Consider the following 204-nt stretch of genomic DNA (forward strand, 5'->3'; position numbering starts at 1 on the left):
CACTTTTTTACCTGTGGGATCTTGTAGATGCACAGAATGTTTGCCATAGGAAGATAGATGTCAGAGTTTGGTCCCGTGATGACGGCTACTGGATGGTTCTGGGCACCACACTTATAGTTGGGGATGAATCTGTCCCGTGTGGAGAGAAGTTCCATTGAGGCCAGATAGGTCCAGCTTGGACTGAAATGGCTGTTGTAGATGTCA

This window comes from Gekko japonicus, unplaced genomic scaffold (assembly GCF_001447785.1).
Source record: "Gekko japonicus isolate JY-2015 unplaced genomic scaffold, Gekko_japonicus_V1.1 scaffold4541, whole genome shotgun sequence".
Lineage (NCBI taxonomy): Eukaryota > Metazoa > Chordata > Lepidosauria > Squamata > Gekkonidae > Gekko > Gekko japonicus.